Source organism: Eutrigla gurnardus, assembly GCF_963514095.1.
Source record: "Eutrigla gurnardus genome assembly, chromosome: 14".
Classification (NCBI taxonomy): domain Eukaryota; kingdom Metazoa; phylum Chordata; class Actinopteri; order Perciformes; family Triglidae; genus Eutrigla; species Eutrigla gurnardus.
In genome coordinates this window covers 20,048,801-20,070,902 of record NC_139937.1, presented here as the reverse complement: position 1 = coordinate 20,070,902, position 22,102 = coordinate 20,048,801, and the positions used below count along the sequence as shown (strand labels likewise).

The window sequence follows — 22,102 nt, the reverse complement described above, 5'->3', positions numbered from 1 at the left end:
TATAAAAGGATTTAAATAAATCTCAATCTCTATCTGACACATTTGACCTCACAGATCATCTAATTGATGCTTTTTATAGACAAAATAATGAATGAGTGAGAAAGTAACGGTCCCATGAATGGATGGTGTGTGATTGTCCTCTGAAGACGAAATGAAGATGAGATGAAGATGTGATGAAGACGTGATGAAGACGTGACGAAGACATGATGAAGACGCGATGAAGACGTGATGATGTCTCTCAGCATCTTCCTGACATGAAGCTGGTGGTTCAGGGTGCTGGGGATGCAGTCTGAGGTTATTGATCGAGGATGTCTCCGGTCTGATTGGTGGTCTTGGCAACAGAGCGCCTCGTTTCCTGTCACCTTTAATAAACACAATTCCCTCGACAGAAAGGGACGATTCAGTTGAAATGATATTCTTCACTATACGTTCTCTGATCTGATCAGTTGGTTGATTCAGAGATGTAACATCAGATTTCAATAGGTTTCTTTGATTGCCACTCATCGTGCGATGACTGCTGCAGAGCAGGAGGCTGTTTCTCCGACGGGCGCTCTGATTTCTTATAATTGCTGTTTACAGATTCCCCGGTGGCATATTAAGAAATATTGCTGTATTAATTGCCGAGGTACGCCGTCTAAACGGGTAATTGCGAGCTGTTTTCTGGGACGTTAATGTGCTCAGCTTGGGTTTAATAGAATTAGTTTGCCGGCCGCTGACGAATTAAGATGCTTAAATGGATGCCCTCTACTTTTAAGTAATCAATACGTCTATCTGTGATGGCTGCAGGTACGACAGTCGCAGGGTTTTATTTTTATAGGTTTTTTTCGACGTATCAACACATTAACAACAAACTGCATTTGTATAGCACTCCCTCTGTGTGTGTTGTTACCAGAGCTTCTCTGTGCTTTGTTTACGTCGTTGGACCGGCTGCAGGAGCCTCGTAGTTCACATGGAAATCCATTCTGATTGTGTTTTTACATCCACATGAACTTTAAGTAACCGAGTTGTTCATGATGAGTCATCCTGATGTATTCCTCCACCATTTATCAAGACCACCGCAGGCCTGTAGCTCCGCCCCTGTGTGACCCGTAATGGGTGACTCGTCTATGGTGGTTGACTTGACACACCGACCCTCCCCCTTAACTGTCTCACCTCCTCCATGTCCACTTCCTGTCTGGGGAGGCGAGGAGGGGAGGAAGAAGCTGCTGAGAGGGTGGAGAAGGTGATTACTGTGGGCCAGAGAACGCTGCACAGTAAAGAAAGATGATGGATATGGGGGTTTTTTTCAGACACACGCGAACACACACACACACACACACACACACACACACACACACACACACACACACACACACACACACACACACACACACACACACTCACTCTCTCTTCCTGCTTGTGGTTATTCTTCTGCTCTCGGCCGTCGTCCTCCCTGTTATTTGTTCTGTCGTCGATCATTTCCTTCTCACCTGTCTCGTCTCTTCTCGCCGCCTCCTTCAGCTGAGCTGTGATTGGAGGGCGCTGAGCACCGATGATCCAATCTCACCCCCCCACCCCTCCATCACCGCGGCTTTCTACCTCTTTGTTTCACGTTTTGTGAATCTTTGAAGTCCCCTCTTCACTCCTCCGACTGACTTACCGACTGCAAAGAGAAGCAAAGACATGGCATCACAAGAAAAAGCTTGGTAAGCTCTTTAGAGCGAGTACCCCCCCCTCCCTCGTCATAATTACTGCTGAAACAAGCAGCTCTGGGAAGGTTCGGTGCTGGTGGACCCGTCATTACTGACAATCTCGCAGCCTTTATCTGCCACAGCGAGACGCTCTGCGCCGCGGGGCTGTGATGATTGCCTCGCTGAGTCGTGGGAGGAGAAACATGGGGGATGATCAGAGAGGGGGAGGCAGCGCCGCGGCGTAGAGAGGCAGCGGAGAGCGTCTCAAACCACAACGCCACTCCAACATCCGCTCTGAGTGAAGGGATTCAAACCTATTACACGTCTGCTGAGGACTAGACCACAGCAGACCTGCAGATCACCACAAGGTCTGCTCAGCAGGGCCACAAGTCCTTTAAGGCCTCCTGAAGGAGCCGATCAACCATCCCGATCGGGTCCACACAACGTCTCCCTCACTGCTGGACGACTCTGTTTAGTTTTCTTTGCTAATATTCCCAACGATTTAAATATATATTAAAAAACACTCTTGGTTTGTGTTTTGAGTTCTAACGGATGATTGATTAATACATTGGCTGTGTGAAGGCTGTTGATCTGCAGCAGCTTCTCCTGCTCCGACATGATCCTGAGCCCCACCTCACAAACCAGTTCTGTGTGTGTGTGTGTGTGTGTGTGTGTGAGATTATTATTTATTATATATACAAGCAGTTTGACCTAAATTACATTTTTTGTGGAAACACTCAAAAGCAAAAATATTCTGTAAGTGGTGTTGTGTGTTCTTTTTCTGTTGTGTTGTGTTTATGTTGTGTTGTATGACTCATGGCTTTTAAAGGCTTCTATAGTGATACTCCTTCAGATTTATGTCCTGTTGATACGGCGACACCCTTCCTGACTGGTGTCAACAGCCGAGGAGGTTTTCACACTACACTTCCCAGAATACCGAGGGCAGCAAACCAAGCCGGTGCTGTTTTAATGAGGAGCTTGTCTCTGTGAGCCGCTGGGGTCTGATTGTTATGCTGCACAGCGCTGGTCTGGGATCAGCAGTCAGTTAACTCCTTCTGCAGCCTGCATGACTTACATCTAATCTCTGCACTGTAGGTAGATTCACCTCACCAATCAATGCAGCGATCAATCAATACATCCATCCATCGATACATCCATCCGTCGGCCCACAGACAGAGGGTCTCCGTCTCCCTGTGGAATGTCTCTATTGACCGTGGAGGTCTGTCCATCTCGTCCTCACGTAGACGCCGAGTCATCAGTCTCCAGTTGGTTTGCTCAACATTTAGACATCCATTCAGCATTTAAACAAACTACCAGCTCGGGGGCCTTGTTGCCGGTTTAGGGATCATAGGAGGAAAGTGTTACATGAGGGGTTCTGGGAGTCCTGCATGTCCCCCCAGTCTAAGATTAGATTAGATTAGAATAGAGTTGGACATCAGGACTTAAACCTCCAGAGCAATAATTTCCTTTTGAAATCCAACAATGAGAAACACATCACTGTCCTGCTGCTTTCTGCATGCAGACTTACATAGACTTACAGGCCTGGTCCTGCTACCAGGTCTGACATCCCCGGCCCAGTCCTGCTACCAGGTCTGACGTCCAGGCCCAGTCTTACTACCAGGTCTAACGTCCCCGGTCTTATTATTATATATGTATATAATATTTATTGTCATTCTGTCTCTGAGTGTGTAAAAAAGTTGGCATGGAACCGCAGCTCCCTGCCTTTTGTTGGGATGCATAATGGTTCCCAGGTCCAGTTTCCGTGCCCTCTCCGTAGACCCGATCCCACTAAACCCACGCTTGACATCTGGGGGGTTCTGCTGATGAAATCTGCCTCTGTTGCAACAAACAACCACAGAACCGCGATGATGAAACGCTGTTTGTTTGTGGGAAACGGGTCATGTGACTTATTATTCAGAGTCCCAGAGGGTTTCTTCATATTGCACAGATATATAATAATATAGTCCTCTATTTAGTCCTCTTTATAGTCCTCTACCTGGTCCTCTACCTGGTCCTCTACCTAGACCTCCTGGCATAGTGAGGAGGGTTAGTGAATGAATCAGTGAAAGTGGATCAGATGTTTAGATGTTGTTCGAGGACCTGGTTCTAGTGAAACCACATGACTCCTGTTGGAGGTTTTAAACCTCAGCAACGTCTCTGGTTCTCTGGTTTCAGTGATTGGTGGGTCCGTCTGAGACCCATGTAGCAGGTTTTATTAAAGTTTTAAAGGATTGCAGGATTGATCTGGTCTATGAAGGTGTGGACCGACTCCATTAAACCAGAAGCAGAAATCTCACGTTGTCTGTGCTGCTTCCTGGCCGACTCCCAGACCGGCTCTGACTTCAGATCCCAGACTAGGACTGTCAGTCCTCGGTTAATCGGTGTGGCGGCATTGCGGTGTGGTCAGCAGACAGCACTGAGGCCGCAGGGGGACGGCCAGTCGGACTGGATGACCATCTGGCCTCTGCAGGGTCACTGACCCCCCGACTGATATACTGCCAGATGTGTCCTTTAAATAACTGGTCTAACCAGACCCCCTCAAAGCCCCCCATCCTGGGGGCTGTAGACGCTGCTGGTTCCTGAATACAGCTGTGAACTCTTTAGCGTGGGAGGAAGGTGGTGGTTGGTGGTATTAGTGAGAGCGGGATCGAACCACCGGGGGAATCGAGGTGGAGAGTCGGGATTAACAAGTTTGCTTCCATGTTGGAAGGTTTTAAAACGTCTCCGATGTTATCTTTTGACTTTTGCGTCAACCTTGACTCTGTAAAGTGAAGCCAAGACTGAAGTGCCTCAAAGCTTAAAGCTAAAACTGTCCTTAATTCATGACATCATGGTGATGGAAGAAACGCCGTCTCCAAGCCGACCGCGTCCACAGCTGATGGCGTCCACTCGATGGCTTCCTGTCTTCACCTCCGTGCTCCCCGTCGCCCACCATCCACAGCCTCGCCACACTTTCTTCAGCGCCTCGCTGTCATTGGCTCAGACGGGCCGCGTTGGTGCACGAGGCCGCCGGCGGAGGCCACAGGATGATTGACAGCTGAGAGTTTGAGCTTTTGGCGTCTCGGTTATGAAACGTTCACATATTCGACTCGCGGTGACTCAGAGTCAGAACTCTGAGTCACGACAGTCAAACTGGAACATCTAAACAGTCAAACAAATTCTTCCAATCAGTTTCTAAACATTCTGGAGATGTTTTGGTCCTCCATTAGAGTTTTTGTTATTTTCCAGCATATAATGTTAAATAGGTGAACAATATGATCAGGGATGTGATCTTAAAGGGTTAAAAAGGCATTTTTGGTTTAAGCTTTTAAAAATTCAAAATATGAATTAATTCATCTTGGATCGCTAAAGCATGATGGGAGCTGAACCACCAAACTCCACACACATTTTCTATGTTTTCAAATTGAAATAAGAAAAAGATGAAGAGGAAAAAACAGGAATACATTTAAAAATCGCACAAAACATGAATTATATGTTAATAACCGTTTCATTTAGTCTTAATTTAGCAACGCGTCGGGTTACGTAAACAGCTGTTAGAGATTCACGGCTGGTGGGAATAAAAATGTTTATGTTTATTATGATCAATAGGTCCCATTTTAAACGAGCTGTGTCTTTGGCAGGATGCCACATCAGGCATGAAGACGGCGAGCGCTGGTCGATAAGTCAGGGTCGGGCCGCCGCCTCCGCTCAGCGCTGAACGCCGTTCCCACGCTCCCTCTGCTCCGGGGGGGGAGAGAGAGGGGGAGTGAGGGGGAGGGAGGAGGGTGGATGACAGAAACAAACTGGTTTCTTCTGTCTTTGTTCTGTGAACATGGCAGCGACCTGCAGATGAAACCTGGCGACTTCAGGCCTGTTGTTGTTGTTTTTGTTGTTCTCTGAAGGCCAACATGTCTGAGTCTGCAGCTTCCCTCACATTAGATAAAGGCAGTTAGCATGCATGAGTACGTTTTTCACTCTCCGTGTCTCAGTTTTTACATCCCACCTCCTTCCTCCTCTTTGGCACTCTCTATTTTTATCTTCAATTTGTCCTGTGTTCCTCCCCCCCCATTGACTTCCTCTTCTCTCCCCCGTTGACTCCCCCTCCTCTACCTTGTTGACCATCCTCCTCGATAGGCTGAATGCCTCTGTATTGACATCAACCTGGGGAGTTTCACACAACAAAATTCCACTAAATCAATACAATCTCCTGTGCAAAAGTTGTGACACCCATACTTACAATAGAAGGCATGCAGCAGCGGGGCGATTTAGTGTACCAGACAAACGCTAATGCATTTCAACGTACAGTTGGATGTAGATCAATTATGGCATGGAACAAGTTGCCAACTATCCTTACTACAATAAATAGCAAATTAATTAATTAATTAAAAAAACATTTGAAAAAGCATCTGGGCCAATCATAAGTCAAAGAAGTATAGGCTTAGCCAGGGGCAAACATCTCCAGAGGTCTATACTATTTTAGAAGGTTTAAAGAGTATTTTCAATGTACCTTTTAAATTAAACTCTTGTAAATTCATTTTATAATTGATTTCTGGGGAGATGAATGTATTGATTTTAAACTGTATGTATTTGTTTCACTGCTGGACCCCAGGAAGAATGGCTGGGTCTGTACCCCAGCTAATGGGGATCCTAATAAACTAAACTAAACTCATCCCACCTTAGCAGGGGAGGCTTGGGGGGCGTCCACCCCAACCCCCGCCCCCCCTGCCTCATTCATTCTGTTGAATTGTGAGGAGGCATGTATAACTGCTGAGAAGTAACGAGCACAGAAACCTGATGAAGGGTGTTGCTCACAGTGGAACTTCTAGTGATTCATGTTGCCGGTAAAACCACACACACTGCGTGTAGCTTCACTGTTAACGTTCAGGGCCAGCAGGTCCAGCAGGGCCAGCAGGTCCAAGCCTTCATTACTGACGCCCCCCTTATGTGAGTCCCTGTCCCTCCGAGGCGACCGGACCAGGCCGATAACGAGGCCCGCCATTTAAAAGGCCTTCTCGCCGTGTAACGTCTTATTGCACACCGCTGCCACATTAGTCTCCGCCCCTCTCTGGCCCCCCCTGGCCTCTCATCACGCCCCGTCTCTGAGCCGCCGCTTTCTGAGAAGCCTTTTGTCAGAGGCAGCGAGGATGCCGCCGTTCCAGTGAAGGGCTGTTGCAGTCTGTATTCCCTCCCTCCGCCGCCCCGAACAATGTTTCTCTTAGTGAATCAATCTTGTTTCTGCACAATCGCACAGATTGTAATCTATTCCAGCGACAAGAGAGACGAGAAACAAGCACCACGACCTGAAATGGAGCCATTCATCACTGAGTAAACGGCTGACCGCTGGCCGAGAGGACGGGCAGCGGCGTGCTGAGAGGACGAAGCAGAAAGTGAGCCACGGCGATCAAGGGAAGCCGTCGTCGCTCTCCTCACCAGGATGTGACATTTAGGAGGGAGGTGTCTCGTCTTCGCTGGCCTAATTAACATTCCACAGTACGCCGGCTGGAGGCGGACCCTGCCTGGAGGTGGACCCTGGCTGGAGGCGGAACCCTGAGTGGAGACCCCTGCTGGGGACCCCTCCGCCGCCGCTTGCCTTTTCCCCCTCCCTCGTGTTTGTCCATGGACTTCTCTGCTTCCTCTAAATGTAAGCGGCTCCCTCCCAGTGCCCTGAGGACTCTCTGGCTCTGCCAGTCTATTTGTGGTCGCCAGAGGTGTCGGGCAGTGGTCACCATGGCAACGGTGTTGGGCCTGGATATTCAGAGGTGTCGTAGCCCCCCGGGGGGCCACCACAGATCTCACTGCGAGACTGCTTAACACACTTTCCTCGCCAGGTCAGTTAGAGTCCTGCTGCAGAGCAGTGCATGCTGGGATATCGTTTCTACCTACAGCCACAATTAAGTGACATATTTACCTACTTCCTTCCTTCCTTCCTTCCTTCCTTCGTAGTTTGATATTAAGAATCTCTGATAAAGAAGTGTGTCGTCAGGCAGCTGATGTATGTTTTGTCTGAACACAATCAGTCTGATATAGAGCAGGACAGTTATATATAGATATAGATATATGAATAATCTACAAACACATTTGAGTCATTTCTTGTCCAATAGAGTACTTCATTGGACAAGACCGCCGCTGTCTGAGATTATTAGTGTCTTCCACTAAAAAGGATGTGCATACTGATTACAGGTTAGTATTAGCAGCAGCGTTGAACTAAACAATGCCCCCCCTCATCTGCTTATCGGCGGTGCAGAAGTAGGCAGCTGGTGGAGACAGAATCCAGATCTCTGAACCTGGAACAATATACGGGGAGGATGAGAGTGGGGGGGGGGGGGGGGGGGGGGCGAGGCGATGTCACTCATGTGAAAGATGGACGCCACACAGAGCCCCGACTGGAAGTGGGACAGCTCTCAGAAGGGCCACACAGAGACAAAGGGCCTCCCACCAAAGAAATAGAGGCTCTATTTCTAGATGATGGTGGTCTGATTCAGGACTGCCTGTCTCCCTGCCTCCCTGTCTCCCTGCCTCTCCCTGTCTCCCTGCCTCCCTCTCTCGCTGCCTCCCTCTCTCCCTGTCTCCCTGCCTCCCTGTCTCACTTTCTGTGTGATAGATAATACGCCTGAGTGGGTTGAGGTGGCTGTTCGGAGCTCCTCCTCATCTTCCTCCTCCTCCTCCTCGGTTACTGTAGGTGGACTTCTTCCTCTCTAATATGTGATTGTTTCTCTCACCTCGTCTGAACCAAGTCTCCTGGTCTCTGGTTCTCCTGGTCTCCGTAGACCGTCTCCACTGATCAATTCTTCGGCCCATCTGTCTGCCAGGCTGATTCACCGCCGCTCAGTGGGCGAGACCAACCTCTCAGCATGAGTCTTCATTAAACCGACCCCCCCCTCCCCCTCCTCCAGCTCTCCCCAGGTATGAGGCAAAGTTAATGAGGAGATTCGATCAGGCTGCCCCCCCCCAACTCCTCCAACTCCTCCTCCCACATAGGCTTTGACTCTTCCACCAAGCTGAATGTGGTGAGTCAGTCCTGATCTCTGAACCCGGACCCCGGTCCTCTTTTAATGGGGTCTAGACCACTTCAACATTAACAGTACTTCCTTTCTTTAGAACCCCAGACCTCTGTTGGGTTGATGATGCGTCTCTGTGGTGATTCATGGCGTTTAAACAGCGTTGGACCGATATGACTCAACATGAAATACTGGAAACACGTTTGTGTTGAGACGCTCACATGAAACATATCATTCCATAGACTCTCTGCTCTCAGCCTTCAGAGCAATGCATGATGGGACACAACGCTCAGTTAGTGACCGTCAGTTTTGCGCTACTGATCAGGATGGATTGTGGGATACTTTGGGTCACTATATAGTTTCATATAATTGTGTCTGATAACTCTCTCTTTAAACATTTCCTGTTTACATTTAAAACTGAGACACCATTAGTTGTGATGTCACAACGTACAGAAACCCAGACAACTCATTTAAAGGCTCCCTCTCTGAATATGAGTATTGTTTATCTGTGGACTGTTTCTATACTGAAGGGGGCTGGGGGGTCTGATGGGGACTGATGGGGGCTAGGGGGGGACCTCAGGGGTGATGGTTTGGCGCAGTTCTGCCAGAGAGATGGATTAGCGGTGATGGACGGCCTCGTGGCCCCGTCCAGGTCACAGCCGGTTGCTGAATCTCTCTAAACTCGTTTTGTGGGCACAGCGGAGCCGTTGTGCTTTGTGGCTGAGCTTCGGGCCCCTGGCTCATCTCGGAGCCCCCGGCTCGTCTCAGAGCCCAGCCGGAGCCTGCATGCCAATTACCCCCTCCCCAACAAACCTGCCAAGAACCGCCGAGCAGGAAAATAAAGAAGTGTTTGCTCCCTTGCTGACACTTTGGCTTTGAATGACAGCGGTAGTGAGGACGGACCTCTGAAGGACCCCAACTCCCTCTGACGGACCCCGACTACCTCTGAAGGACCCCGACTCCCTCTGATGGACCCCCGACTGCCTCTGACGGACCCCGACTACCTCTGAAGGACCACTACTCCATCTAAAGGACCCCCGACTCCCTCTGACGGACCCCCAACGCCCTCTGAAGGACCCCGACTCCCTCTGATGGACCCCCGATCTGTCCCAGATCTTCAGATCTGTTATTTCTTCACCTTGTAACTTTGCAACCGATGGGAAACTGAAGGAACGTCAGAAAAAATAGTTTTGATGGATTGAATGATTTTCTACCTTTGTCGGGTTTGGAGAAAATTGAATTGAATGTTCACAAATCACTTTAGATTAGTTTTCTGTTTTTTGGTTTGTTTTGTGTTTCAGGTTAGTTTTATGTTTGAAGTTAGTTTTATGTTTTAGGTTAGTTTTATGTTTTTAGGTTAGTTTTATGTTTAAAGTTAGTTTTGTGTTTTAGGTTGGTTTTCCTGCCTTTGAACCAGATCCACGGAGGAGAAAACGTCTTTGGGAAACATAAGCAAACTGCTGTGTTTTTCTATTTGTGTCTTTGTTTTAGCAGCTTCTCGTGTGAAGGAAATGTTGTTTCTTTTGTTCAAACATGAAAAAAATGGGGAGGGAAGAGGGGGAGGGAGGGGGGAGAAATACTAGCTGAGCCAGAACTCGATTTCTACAAAATAACCCTGAATGCACCGCGGGATGTTTGCAGTCTTTGAAATCATGTCTGGGGTTGTCTTTAGATAAAAGGCGTTTCTGAGTGAATCTGGATCGACGGCATCTAAACGTTGAGGGACAAACATGAAACACGACTGTTTTCATTTATTAACAAAGCGCCCGGTGAAAGTCACATGATCACACAACGCCGCTCTTTAAAGCGCCGCAGAGCAGATTTCAGTCTGAAGCGCTGCTGAATGCGGCGGGAAACAAAAGAGGAGATTGCCGTCATTTCAGAGCGAGCTGGTAAACAGCACACGTGTGTGTGTGTGTGTGTGTGTGTGTGTGTGTGTGTGTGTGTGTGTGTGTGTGTGTGTGTGTGTGTGTGTGTGTGTGTGTGTGTGTGTGTGTGTGTGTGTGTGTGTGTGTGTGTGTGTGTGTGTGTGTGTGTGTGTGTGTGTGTGTGTGTGTGGGGGGGGGGGATTCAACAGCCTTGTTATGCAGCACAGTGACATCCAGGTGGGTGAGAGAATGTCGCCCGACAGGAAACGATGCACATGGAGATATTCTAAGAGGAATGTGAGGCGACGCTTCCTCAGACACAGACACACAAACACGTGTACACACACACTCGTGTCAGAGACCCTTTAACCCGAAACCAGAGAGAAAACAGCTCTGTGTGGATGAACGTTGGAAAAACATCTCCTGACTGGAGCAGCTGACATCATGAATGTGAGTGATTATTGATCATAAAGCTGATCAACAGTTGAACCTTTGACAAGTAGCAGACTTTTAACCGCCGTTATAGATGATTGTTAAAAAACACCCTGATACTCGAAACGCAGGTTAGCCAGGAATGTAGCCAGTTTTAAATAGTGGTCTAAGACCGGTCCTTCCCAGAGACTGGGTTGATCCCAGAGACCGGTCCTTCCCAGAGACTGGGTTGATCCCAGAGACCGGGTCCTTCCCAGAGACCGGGGTTGATCCCAGAGACCGGGTCCTTCCCAGAGACCTGGGTTGATCCCAGAGACCTGGGTTGATCCCAGAGACCGGGTCCTTCCCAGAGACCGGGTCCTTCCCAGAGACCGGGGTTGATCCCAGGGACTCGGTCCTTCCCAGAGACTCAGTCCTTCCCAGAGACATGGTCCTTCCCAGAGACCGGGTCCTTCCCAGATACATGGTCCTTCCCAGAGACCGGGTCCTTCCCAGAGGCCGGGTCCTTCCCAGCACCAACGCCACGAAGGGCGTCCTGTCACCGCACTTCCTGCCAGCCTCTTGTGACCTTTGACCTTTGCTCTGGAGTGAGAGCTCTTTGGCAGCAGCAGGAACCGAGTTTAAGACGATATGAAGTCGTTGTTTACCGATGAGCTCTGCACGCCAGGAAGCGGCGCGCTGGTGGGTGGCGGCTTGAAAGTGGGGACGGCGTTGACAAGGCAACGGGGAGCTCATTATCTCGTCGTCTATGCCGCTCCACGGCGCCAGTGACGGGAGAACCTCACGTTTCACACACACGGCGGGAATCACGCGTCCATTGAAACGACATGTCGGCACTGTAATCCAGGATTACCTGTCTGCCTCGCTCTCCTTCTGCGCTGCCCCGTGTCGCCTGTGTTGCCCATGTTGCGCGCTTCCTGTCAGAAAAGACGACGCGGCGGCTCAGCCTCAAACGCCGCCGCACGGTTTGATCCGTGCTGACAAGACAGCACATGCAGCGAGAGCATCCTCGGCCGCTGGCGCCGGCCTGCTCCGACAGGAAGTGTGATGGTTGGGTTCGGAGGGTAGTGCTGCTGCCATGGTCATGTGACCGGCGTACACGGTTGCTGCTCATTTGATGTTTCATGCTGAAACAGAATGTTATTCTCATCATCAGAATATGCTTCAAACTCTGAAAACTACCACATCCTGGAAGCTCTTCAGGTCCTGCTGTTGTCAGTGAATTCCCACCTGAGTCGTCATGTGAGCCGCCGCGTCCCCCCAAGATCCACTGTAAAGGTCCTGTTTTACACATGTTATCTCGGCTTGACACTGATTAGAAAACAGTGATGTGTGGAGGGAAACGGAGGAGAGCTTCTCCATGAGCAGCTCTGTGGGCGAGGCCGGTCCTCGGAGGCCGCTCCTCAGAGACTGGTCCTCGGCGGCCGGTCCTCAGACACCGCCTTGGACCGCCTCCACCGGTCCAACCTCAGCAGTGTGGAGAGGACGGTGGTAAAGCAAACAGCTGCAGTTTTGTGGAGGGGAACATGTTCCTCCCTGAGAGTTCTCCAGCTGTTTGCATCTCCGTCTCTGATGCCTCCGTGCTGCCGGTGTTTACCGCCGGCTTCGTCTTGTGTTTGCAGAAACTGAGTGGGAGGAAGAGATTATGTGTTTTTTCCTGTTTTGTGATTTGCATGATTTTTGGTTGGAAGCGCTGCAGGATGTCAGACTAACAGATCTTTCCCAGTCTCACCTCAGGAAGTCTCAGCCCAGGTAGTCTCACCCCAGGTAGTCTCAGCCCAGGTAGTCTCAGCCCAGGTAGTCTCAGTCCAGGTAGTCTCAGCCCAGGTAGTCTCAGCCCAGGTAGTCTCACCCCAGGTAGTCTCACCCCAGGTAGTCTCAGCCCAGGTAGTCTCAGCCCAGGTAGTCTCAGTCCAGGTCGTCTCAGCCCAGGTAGTCTCAGCCCAGGTAGTCTCAGCCCAGGTAGTCTCACCCCAGGTAGTCTCAGTCCAGGTAGTCTCAGTCCAGGTAGTCTGTGTTGTCCCAATGCTGTGGTCAAGAGATCGCTAATTGATCTAATTAGAAGGAAACCTTGTAGATTGATGTCTAAGAAAGAATGACTCATCATATTATGACTCAGCATGTAATTACTGGTTGTGAGCGTTTGACGGCGCCGCTTCATGTCGGCCTTTACATCTTTGTTTATCTTGCACAGAACTCATAAAACCTGTTTATCATGCTTTACAAGCAGCTGGAGCCTGAAATCCTGCTTATGAAGGAACCAAAAGCTCATTTCGATCGAGTTGTGATTTACAAATGGCCTCAAAGGCCACTCGTGAACGCCGTTCGGCCGATGACATGTGAGAGTTCCATGATGACCAATCAGACATTCAAAGTGACGCGCTGGTCATAGCAGGAGAGACACACACTCTAACACACACACACACACACATCCTGCGGCGGGCAGGACGGCGGCGTTCAGGCTCTAATAAAGACGCCGTGGCAGATTGGGGGAGTCAGTGCTCGTGACGTGCAGCTCTCCAGGTGATTTATGAGCACGCCGCCAGGCTATTACATTCCAGGCCCCCGGGCGCTCGGCGAGGGCGATAAGAGCGGCCCACCGCCGCGGAAACACTGCAGGTACAAGCGTTGTGTTGGAGTGGAACATAACAGCGCCGTGATAAAGGAACGGGCAGAATGTAATCATGCTGCAATCTGTTAGCTCCTTCGTTAGCTTCTCCGTTAGCCCCTCCTCCGTTAGCTCCTCCTCCGTTAGCTTCTCCGTTAGCTCCTCCTCCGTTAGCTTCCTGTTGTGCGTTCATCCTTCAGAGCTTGCAGACTTTGTTCGGGGTTTGTTTGCATCATCATTGAATGGCAGACTGCTCTTTACTGTGTGAACAGTGTTCTGCATTCGCGTGAAGAGGACGACTCGTTTCTTCTAGAACACAATCATCCCTGCTGCGGAAGGAAAAGGTTCAGTGTGTTCCCCTCTCGCTCTGCGTGACTCTGGACCCGGCCTCGTGTCGGCGGAGGCGAGAGGCCGGCGCCAGTTCACGCCGCAGAGCGTCGCAGCCCAAAGGCCAGTTGTCAACCGCCGGCGGAGGAGAAAACCACGGGGCATCGGCCAGAACGCCTCGGAGGAAGGACGAGTCAGGGTCGCGCTCACTTACACAGCGTGTCATCACTGCAGTCAGCCAGCAGGGGAGGGGTACAGGAGGGGGGGATGGTTAGAGGAGGGGGGGGATTACAGGAGGGGGGGACGGTTAGAGGAGGGGGGGAAGTACAGGAGGGGGGGACGGTTAGAGGAGGGGGGGAAGTACAGGAGGGGGGGACGGTTAGAGGAGGGGGGGAAGTACAGGAGGGGGGGAGGAGGGGAGGGGGGAGGCAGGATTCTTTCAACCAGTAGAAGGAAGTGATCATATTTGGAGTGTGGAGGAGCGACTGCTGGATCTGATGAACACAAGCGGCATAGCGGCAGCCAGACCAGCACCCTTACTGGATCTGGATCCATGTGGATTCTGGGGTTGAAGCTGCTAACAAAGTTAGCTTCATAATTCAAGGTCAACTTCACAGGCCCTACAGGGGTTTTAACCGATTAAACACTGATTTGAGTGACGTTATCATTCTTTTCTTCTAGAAATATCAGAATAATTGTATTTTGGTTTCTTTTGTTTTGAGGTTTGCAGGATGGTTTTGTTTCTCAGCTGCGTTGTCTTGTTTGTGATGTCGTGTTTCTGACTGCGTTCTTTTTGTGATGGCGTCCTCGAGGCCAATGACGACTCTCCACAGTCTCTGACTGCTGGAGGAATGTTTTGGCTCTATTGTCCTTTGGGATGATGCGCCAACATATTTCAGCGTTGGCAGTCCAACAAAGATCTGTCCTCAGAGACTCGCTGCGGCGGCGGCGAGCAGCAGAGAGGCGCTTTGTCAGATCCGAGGGACGGACTGGGATCTGCCTCCCAGCAGGACGCAGAGCAGGATAATGAATGGCTCTAATATCCCGACGGCCCCTGAAGAGCTCGTTTAGGACGAGGATGTGTAAAGACTCGTCTCCCTGAAAGGTGGCGATAAGGAGCGGCGTCCTCGTGATTCATGGCGTGTGCTAAGTGTCTGAGAGAGCCGGCGGTGTGTTGGCGACACAGCTGATGACAACATCATGTCGGGGCTGTGATGTGCCCTACCCCCCCCCCCTCGGAGGCCATCATGTCCTCAGTGAGAGTGTTTATGTGGAGTGGGTGTGTAATGATTAGTCTCGTTCTCACAGAGCACGCCGTCCTCGCCGCTGGCCGGGAGCGGTCACATGACCGACGGGGCGGATCACAGCTCGGATGGTCATAACGGCGGTTTATTAACGGAGTTCCGACGCGTCGCACAAACGTGACCGACATCGCATGGTTAATCCCAGCCGAGGGTAATTGGATTTAAGTGGAACTCGTTCCCACAGTCCGCCACTTTAGTCCCGATCGATGCTGCTGTAAATCCGCCCTCGAGCTGCAACGCAGCACATTTATTACGTTGAGGTTAAACAATGACACTAATTGAATTTTAATCAAAAGCAAATACCAGTCTGGAAAACACATTTCAGCCTAAACGGAGTCACAACAGTGATGAGTGTCCCCGAGGTCCAACAGGAAACAGGCTGATGAATGTGTTCATTCTGCAGCGTTTACCTTCATCCGCCCCTCGGACTCGAACCTGTGTCACAGCGGTGTACTGCTGTTCACCAGAGGACGGTGAGCAGCGTTCAGCAGCGTTCAGCAGCGTTCCAGCAGCGTTCAGCAGCATTCAGCAGCGCCATCATCACTGCAGTGCTTCCATCAACGCCGTCTCCTGTCATGTCTCCAGATAGCCAGCGCTAATGAGACACAAACGGGGGGGAGGGGGGGTTGCTGCAGCCGAGGAGCTTCCTGTTCAACGCTGTGAAGAGAACGCAGCGATTTATGACACGATTTAAACTTAGTAAGTAAAGCTTTATTTATAAGGAGGCTCTGACTTTTATTGAGTTCTTCTTTATTACACAGATGACAGCTTCCTCATCTGACAAGTCCTGTTGGATATCCTCCGCCATCACGGGGCCCGGCTCCTCCGCCACAGGGCTCCAGACTAACATTTTTCACTAGGAGCACAGTGGCCCCTAACTTAAAATTTTAGGGGCGCAAGCAGAAAATTTAGGAGCGCACACCAAAATCGACTTGCAAAGTTTTCCTATAATTTTCACTGTATTACTGATAAATGCTTTGACAATAAATGCAGAAACTACAATCTTATAAATTCATATTTTATTGTGCAACAGTTTTAACAACATTAACCAGTTAAACAGGCTTTTTTCGCCATGACCGTCTCCTCACAGTCTGAGTCGGACTCATTCTCGACGTTTGCAACTAATTGAATCAACACGTGAATTTATATCTATATAGATTGTCCCGTCACATCTGACGTCAGATCAAAGGCGGATGGCACGCGTCACGGAAACTCAGCCTCTCGGACCAAAACATCTCCCTCTCTCTCTCCTGTTTTTTATAATATGGGCATTGTTATTATTATGATACGCGCGCACAGCGCGTGATGAGCGTGGTGGGAGCGGCCGCTGCTTCTGTCATCGGGTTGTAAAAAGACGGAACTTGCACTGAACCTCCCCTAAAGGTGCGTGTCCACAGGGGCGATTTTAAACGCGAGTGGACGCGCCGCTTCCCAGTATTGCACGCTTGGTGGGCTGCCACTAGAGGATGATTGACAGGCGCTCTCCTTTAAACAACACATTTTTGCGAGCGTTCCCGAGGCGGCGAGTCGAGCCCGGCGCCTCTGATTAGCATAAAGTAGATTCGACTTCAACTTTAGGCAAATGAGGAGCGGCCAACTCGCGCGCCGTCTCTCGACATTCGCCGCGACGCTACCAGAATGCATTGCACAGCTTTTCACATAGAGCCGTTTCTCAATATGCGTTCTTCTCTGTACTTCTGTTCTTGTGGACTTGAGAAACGTCATCAGCGTCGGACCGAGTACTGTTCCAATTCAAAGTTCGCATCTGGCCAAGTACGGTCAAATACCCCGGATGTGTTCTTGCCCCGCCCATTTCACCGAGGATGCATCGGAGGAGACTTGTGTGGACTTTGGGCAGTTACGTATCCCAGAATGCATTTCAATAAAGCAATGGCGGAGGAGAAGACACACAATTGTAAGTTAACGTTAGAAGTTTTGAAATTCTACTGTTTTGGGGTGAAAGAAAACATCATATTATATCCTCATATAATATATAATAAAATTATACAAATGAAACGGAGTTGTTTTTTATAGTGTTTATTTTATTTTAACCAGTGAAAATAACCGGAAGTTGAACGCCGTCAACCGGCAAAAACGATGACGTCATCAAGTACGTTCCTGTTCGAAATGCAGAAAAAACACCGTCCTCCCGTTCTCCCGTCCTCCCGTACCCCGGGAGTTCGTTCTTCCAACTGAACAACGCAAGTCTAGACTCCCGGAGTTCACGAGTTCGAACTTGGCGTACTGGGTATTGAGAAACGGCCAATGAATGGGACGTGGGGAAACACCGCTGCCTGTGGACACGCACCTTAACGCATTAAAGGAGAGGAGAGGAGCTCATTTGATTGGTGAAGATCTGAATCGGCTGTATTAATTCCAGTCCACGCCTCGTCTCCTCCCTCTTTCCCACTTGCGCCGGTGGGCGAGACGGGAGGTGTGCCTGCGCGAGCCTGCGCGGTGCACGAAACTTGCAAAGTCCAGGCGGACACACCCCGTCGGCGCGGCGCAGGTGCGCTGAAAGCTGACTGCGCCTGGTCTACGAAACTAGGGCCCATTATGTTTAACACAACTGGGTAGAAAGTACGAGCTGATAGTCCGCTTCGCCGCCATTGTCCATTGTTTTGATGCCGGTATGTGAAATCTGTGGATTCGCGCGATAACCCCAAAGAACCGCCTCTTTTCACATATTAGCCTATCACAGTGGTCATTCGCCCCCCGCTCTCACGCACATTGGCCAGCTGTCTCCTTTCTTCTTCTTTTGGAGTTAATGTCGGTTGGCAAACCAGCTCATTTTTGCATTACCGCCAACTAGTGGGCTGTAAGTTTGTCAGCAAAAAAACAAACAAAAAAAAAAAACCAGCAAATTTACTGGTCGCGCATGCGCGAGTAGATTAAAAATGTACTCGCACTGTCACAGATTTAAGTCGCAAAATGCGACCATTTGGTCGCAGTCTGGAGCCCTGCGCCATCACGGGGCCTGACTCCTCAGGGCCCGGCTCCTCCACTATAACGGGGCCCGGCTCCTCGGGGCCCAGCTCCTCCACTATCACGGGGCCCGGCTCCTCCGCCATCAAGCAGCCCGGCTCCATCACGTCCTCCTCCTCCTTCTAAAAGACAGCAATTAATCTAATTAGTAATCAATCAGCCGTCGGCCCCCCGCCTCCTCCGTGCTAATGGAGGATATGACAGGACCTTGCATTATTAATATCTCCATTCCTGGAGCCCCCCCCCTCCCCGATGCCCACGGCCAGGGGCCATTGATCACTACCACAACCCAGTGAGCAAGGCCTTCTGGGAAATCTCCAGCGCCTGTGTGTGTGTGTGTGTGTTTATGGGTCTTTAGGGGGTTCGGTGGAGACGAAGTCAGCGTAATATGCGAAGGCGTGATGTTGCCGTGGCGATGGGCGCTCTGCGGGGGAGCTGGCGGTGCACGTTTACAGCCGAGGAGCGTACGCCGGCAGTTAACAGGAACTCTGAAAAGCTAATTTGGTTAATGGGGCTCACCTGGAACCAGTCCTGACAGGAACTGGGGTCTCGGCGGGACCATTCCCAGAAAATGAGATTAGAAATTATAGGATGGCGCTGACGCTGGGGCGTGATGATGGCGGCGTGGCAACCAAACAATCAGGGCAACATTATTTTTCATCTCCCGTGGTTACGAGGAAGCGGGCTAATAGCCGCCGCCGATGCCTGATAGCGATCCCAGCGGCTCATCTCATTGGCCGAGATCGATAACGTTCTCTGTGGCTCTCCAGTTAACTGTTACCTCGCCGCCGCCGCGCGTCCTCGTTAACCCCATCAGCTTCCTCTCGTTCACCTCGCCTCTGGTTTTAAAATATTCTGTCATATCAGTTCAATGTTTCACCTCCAGACTTTTACACATAAATCAGGAAATTAATATCATAACAGATTGATCTGTAAACCTTTAGGAAACTGTGATGATGATTTTTCATAATTGTCACAGAAGGAGCAGTTTGGCGATTAAACTGAGAAAATAATCTGCAGATAAATCCATGGTGGAAATAACCGTTGGCCCCCCGCGTACAGAGAGGCCACACGTTAAAATAGTTATTATTCTTCTAGTTTCCTGTTGAACGTCATCTCTTCAGAGATAATAAAGCAGATTATGTTTTTATTAACCTCCAGAGACGCTTAACGAGGAGCATCAGACGCATATTTAATAATGTTATTAAAGTGTGATATTGATCTCGACCTTCCCTTCGCCGTATTGATGCTGATGGTTGTTGACCAGAGGAACAGCTGTTCTGTCTGCCGTGGAAGGTCGCGTGTAACGTAGGCTCGCCTTCTAAATGGTACAACGCCAGCAGGCCGAGTTCTCCTGATGTGGATTGTGGTTTTTCTTTGGGGGGCCGGTTTAGACCTCCAGCTGTACGCGTGCGTTTATTCTAGCAGTGCAATTATAAACCAAACCATTAGATATCAGCACAAACATGTTCACACATGAAGCCCCGCCCACTTACAGTGGTAAGTACAGACCTCTGTAGCGCCCCCCAGAGGGGAGAGTCCAGTCCTCTGTAGCGGAGTCTGTATTCCTAGGTGTTGGCACTAATATGAAGAAGTCTTCCTGTCCATCTCCCCGTTGCCGCCGTGTTCGGGCCTCCAACATCTGGTTCTGTTTACGCGTCTCTGCTTGTGTTAGCCGTGATGTTATGACAGCAGCCCCCCCCCTCCATGGGGGCTCTGGGGGGTCAGTGGCCCGCTGTGTTTGTTTGCAGTGCAGCTGTTCCATTCTCATGGTTTTATCTGTTTGCTCTCACAGGAAGTTTGTTGCAGACTGAACGTTTCTTGGAGGGAGGATTGCAAAGGGGGATCGACCCCTTGACCCCCCACAAACCACCACGTTGTCAAAACCCCTGCCTCCTAGACCTGGTCCTGCTGAGGTCCCTCCCTGGGAGAAGTGTGAGGGGCTAAAGCCCAGCGGAGCATCGGACCAGTTAAACCCGTAAGTGTCATTATTGCGATCTCACTACTTTGAGCCACTTGAGGGTTGGTTGGTTGGTTGGTTGGTTGGTGTTGCTTTGACCTCGTGGTTCTGGGAAAAGCAATTTCACTGGATCTCTATCTGGGATCAATACACGATCATCAGTGGAACTGAACTGATACATAACGCTGTGTCCTGTTAGATGAATGTAACGCTAACGGAGGTGGTCCAAACCGGGTCACCCGGTCCGGGTCGCCGGGACCAATTCAAATTTTCAAGTGTTTTTCCAAATTTGCAAAAACACTCGGCCGATGGAGGGAAACGACCCTCGCCGTTCGGTAGGAAGGTCGACTCTGCAGAACCGGATCGCCAGCGTCGCCGTGGCAACAGGGCCCTAACGTGGATGCCATTCTCTGCCACATAGTCGCATCTGAGGGCGTGAAACACACGAGCAGACCGGCGCCATGAACGGAGGTATTATCAGGGAGAGCGAGGTTGAGCGAGGGCGAGTGGCATCGCTTTCATTCCTGGTCACCCACTCGCTCACAAAGCCGCCCTGTGTCCGCCCCCCAGCTGAAACACTGAAACATGCTCGCTGCATAGTCGGGATGTTTGAACGTTGGTCACCGCCGACGTGTTCATATCACACACAGATCTGTGTTCTCAAACAAAACAACGTGGAGCTCCACAACTCTGATCCAATGTTCTCAACTCAGCATGTTATGCATATATATGTATATTTATACATATATACATATGTATATTAAACTCCCTGACCTGCAGCATGCAATGTCACCATAATAGTTGCTAATATTTCATTCCTATTTAGAAGCATTTTCCCCTAAATGCCAAAGTATCAATGTAATGTTCACAGAAGTGAATGAAGTATTTAAGCTGTTTAAAGTTAAACTATTTCATATTTTCTATTTGAATCTCCTGTTCAATTCTCTTACATCTTGACCCCCTTTGACCTGGACTTTAGTCTGAGAAGAAGAGTGTAACAGGCTCTCTTCCAGTCTAGGGTGTGGCAGACCTGGATGTAGTCTGGAGCCAGCTGAGTCCCCATGTGTACCTCCTCGAACTACGGTTGACCCCTAACTGGTCGCTCGCTGTCATCCTGACTTCCTGCCCCGCCCCTCTCGTCTTCCTCGGCGCTCCGTGGTAAACGAGGTCGCCGCCGCTCTGATGTGCTGTGACAAATTGGCGCGGAGGAGCAGATGGCGAAGGGGCGGAGTCTGGTTGTCATGCCGATTGCTGCAGCTCCGTGAATTGATCTCCGCCGCCGCCGAGCAGCCACACAAGCTACGCTGTGTAATCCTGACTCTCACACACACACACACACACACACACACACACACACACACACACACACACGCCACTCTGCAGCAGCCTTCCGTCCCCATTAGTATCAGTGATGTGTGCAGCGGAGGCGTTCGCTGACTGTCAGGGTTTCTCGACGCCACTTGAAGAGGCGGCGGGATGCTGAGGGGCTCTGACGGCCCTCAGACTCATGGGGGCTGGTGGGATGGCGCCCGCCACGCCCCGCTGCGACACGCCGTCCGCCGATGTACTTTACATGTCAGCACGCCGCTCTGTTTACAGAGATGCCGTCTTTACAATGTTTACCCAGGGGGCTTTGCTGCAGCTCGTCTCAGATCCCCACAGCAACACACCTGCTGGTGACATCACAGCCGGGGCGGCATCGCAGCCGGGGTGACATCACAACCAGAGTGACAGACAGCGTCGCTCATTAGTTCTGCCCCGAGGACGGCGATGCATTGCTCACTTGTGTTTCTGTTAAAAACACACCATGTTAGCTGATCATGTGACCACGGGGGTAAAAAAAGGGGGGGGGGGTCTACCGGCTCCAGCTCTGCTCATCTGGAACGTGACTGGATGACTTTCCCACAGTTGCTTAATATTCAGCGAGCCTGCAAGCCTCGAGTGGGAATTGATCTGCCGACGTGATGCGTT

At 50.4% G+C, this 22,102-nt stretch overlaps 1 protein-coding gene across 4 annotated transcripts in view; it reads left to right on the top strand.

The window, feature by feature from the left end:
- sema6cb (semaphorin 6Cb) overlaps positions 1-22,102 on the top strand; it is an 84,498-nt gene that overhangs the window by 21,817 nt on the left and 40,579 nt on the right. For 3 of the 4 annotated variants that reach the window (XM_084026795.1, XM_084026797.1, XM_084026794.1), the window contains one exon: positions 19,967-20,149. The exons of the other annotated variant lie outside the window; for it this stretch is intronic. The gene's annotated coding sequence lies outside the window, so the exon portion shown is untranslated. The remainder of the gene's footprint in view (positions 1-19,966; positions 20,150-22,102) is intronic. 4 annotated transcript variants of the gene reach the window in all.